Below are 2,326 nucleotides of genomic sequence, written 5' to 3'. Positions count from 1 at the left end.
AGCTGAGGGGCCCCTGCCTCTGCTGTCTTGGACCCCAGGCACTGAGATTTGCGGATTTGGATTTGGGATCCAGGAAGGATTGTATTGTGGAACTGAGTCTCTGTGGTTGGCACTCTGTAGTTGGGCTTGCGCTATGGCGCTGGCAGTGGGTGCTTTCCGGTGTGTCAGGGTTTTCACAGGTGTATGCGCTCCTCTGGTGTGGTAGGGTTTCTGGAGTTGTGTGCACTCTGATGTGACTGGGTTTCCGGAGGTGTGCACGCTACCTCAGGGCAGGATTTCTGGTGGTGGGTGTGCTCTGGCGGGGCGGGATTTCTGGAGGGACATGAGCTCCTCTGCGCTTCTTGTGGAGGGATCGTGTCCTGAGGGGTGTGGGAAAGGTCGCTCTGCAGGTCCGGAGCTCAGCAAGAGGGCCCTAGGCAGGGCCCGGGGTATGGGCTCATCCGATGTGTGTTCAAGGGGTGTTTTTCAGTGGGTGGTTACAGCTATCTGCTGTGCTAATGGTCCTGGAGCACTGTCTCTGCTGTCTTAGTCCCCAGGCTGTGAGCTTTGCGCTCAGCTACCTGGTGCTGTGTGCAGGTTTCCCCCGCAGAAAGCCTGGACAAAGGAAGCACCCCACTTTGTTCCCAGAGAAGTCCCTGCCGGATATAAATCTACAAGCACTCCATGCTTCTGTGGTGTCCTTTCTCCTTTAGAAAGCCCAAAAGTCCAAATTCTAGTTTCCATTGTCTCTCCACTCACCACTTTCAGAGATTCATGTACTCTGCCTCTCCAGGTGTGCTCTGCTCGCTGCCGTCTTGGAGCGCCATAAGAACATTTTAATGCGCACTCAATTGGCAATACTAGTGAAACGGATTCTTCCACAGGGACAATATTCTTTTTTTTTTTTTTCAATTTCTATTTATTTTATTTATTTATTTATTTGTTTATTTGTTTATTTATTTTATTAATTACACTATATTCATTTTGTATCCCCCCATAAGCCCCTCCCTCCTACCCTCCAGATCCCCCCTCCCTCCCCTTTCTGCATGCATGCCACTCCCAAAGTCCACTGATAGGGAAGGTTCTCCTCTTCTTTCTGATCTTAGTCTATCAGTTCTCATCAAAAGTGGCTGTATTGTCCTCTACTGTGGCCTGGTAAGGCTGCTCCCCCCTCAGGGGGAGGTGATCAACGAGCAGGCCAATCAGATTATGTCAGAGGCAGTCCCTCTTCCCATTACTATGTAACCCACTTGGACACTGAACTGCCATGGGCTACACCTGTGCAGGGGTTCCAGGTCATCTCCACAAATAGTCCTTGGTTGGAGTATGATTTTCTGGGAAGTTCCCTGTGTTCAAATTATCTTGTTCTGTTGCTCTCCTTGTGGAGTTCCCGTCCCCTCCAGCTCTTACTATTTCCCACTTCTTACATAGAATTCCATTCACTCTGCCCATCAGTTGGCCATCAGGCTCAGCATCTGCTTTGACAGTCTATACTGCAGAAGCTTTCAGAGGCCCTCTGTGGCAGGTTTCAAGGTTGTTTCCTGTTTTCTTCTGGCTTTCAGAGGCCCTCTGTAGGAGGTTCCGAGGTTGTTTCCTATTTTCTTTTTCTTCTGATGTCCATCCTCTTTGCCTTTCAGGATGGGGATTGAACATTTTAGTTAGGGTCCTCTCTTTTGCTTAGTTTGTTTAGATGTACAGATTTTAGTGGGTTTATTCTATGTTGTATGTTTATATGAGTGAGTATATATCATGCGTGTCTTTTTGCTTCTGGGACAACTCACTCAGGATGATCCTTTCCAGGTCCCATCATTTACCTGCAAATTTCATGATTTCCTTATTTTTCATTGCTGAGTAATACTTCATTGTATAGATGTACCACAGTTTCTGCATCAATTCTTCAGTTGAGGGGCATCTGGGTTGTTTCCAGCTTCTGGCTATTACAAATAAAGTTGCTACAAACATGGTTGAGCAAATGTCCTTTTTGTGTACTTGCGCCTCTTTTGGATATATGCCTAGGAGTGGTATGGCTGGATCTTGAGGAAGCGCTATTCCTAGTTGTCTGAGAAAGCGCCAGATTGATTTCCAGAGTGGTTGTACCAGTTTACATTCCCACCAGCAGTGGAGAAGGGTTCCCCTTTCTCCACAACCTCTCCAGCATGTGTTGTCCCTTGAGATTTTCATCTTGGCCATTCTGATGGGTGTAAGGTGAAATCTCAGGGTTGTTTTGATTTGCATTTCCCTAATGGCTAATGAGGTTGAGCATTTCTTTAAGTGCTTCTCTGCCATTCGATATTCCTCTGCAGAGAATTCTCTCTTTAGCTCTGTTCCCCATTTTTTTAAGTGGATT

The sequence above is a fragment of the Psammomys obesus genome, unplaced genomic scaffold (assembly GCF_907164565.1).
Source record: "Psammomys obesus unplaced genomic scaffold, mPsaObe1.curated_primary_1811, whole genome shotgun sequence".
NCBI classification, from domain to species: domain Eukaryota; kingdom Metazoa; phylum Chordata; class Mammalia; order Rodentia; family Muridae; genus Psammomys; species Psammomys obesus.
This window is presented reverse-complemented; position numbering follows the sequence as displayed.